Here is a 629-nt window from a genome sequence, read left to right as displayed (position 1 = left end):
TAGGGGTGATCAGGCAGGCAGGTGAGCAGTTAGGGGTGATCAGGCAGGCAGGCATAGGGGTTAGGGGTGATCAGGCAGGCAGGTAGAGGGATTAGGGGCGATCAGGCAGGCAGGCAGAGGGATTAGGGGTGATCAGGCAGGCAGGCAGAGTAGTTAGGGGCAATGATGCAGGCAGGCAGGCAAGCAGTTAGGAGCCAGTAGTCCCGGATTGCAAGAGGGATGTCCAACTAAACCAGCATTCGGACATCCCCCGAGGGGTCACGGATTACAAGAGGGTGCAGGCCTGGCTGAGTGGCAATCCTCCCCCCCCCACACACACACATGAATTTCATGCACTGGGCTTCTAGTCTACTTATATAAAAACCCTGGGTGTAACATCATGGCCAGAAGGACCAACTGGTGGAAGGAAGTCAGTCCTGCAGGGGTCATCTTGGAAACGGCTATGCCCTCCCCAAGCTGTCTCCTGGAGGGCGAGGTTTAAGGCAGGAACCCACCCTCGGAGTGAAGCGTGGAAGTGAAATGATTTGTAATGGATCTATTATTGAAGCTACCTTTGGAAATAATATATCTATAGATCAGTGGTTCTCAACCTTGGCTGCACATTAGAATCACCTGGGAATCTTTTTAAA

The sequence above is a fragment of the Myotis brandtii genome, unplaced genomic scaffold (genome assembly GCF_000412655.1).
Source record: "Myotis brandtii unplaced genomic scaffold, ASM41265v1 scaffold249, whole genome shotgun sequence".
Taxonomy (NCBI): domain Eukaryota; kingdom Metazoa; phylum Chordata; class Mammalia; order Chiroptera; family Vespertilionidae; genus Myotis; species Myotis brandtii.
The sequence above is the reverse complement of the archived record's forward strand: the minus strand, read 5'-3'. Positions refer to the sequence as shown.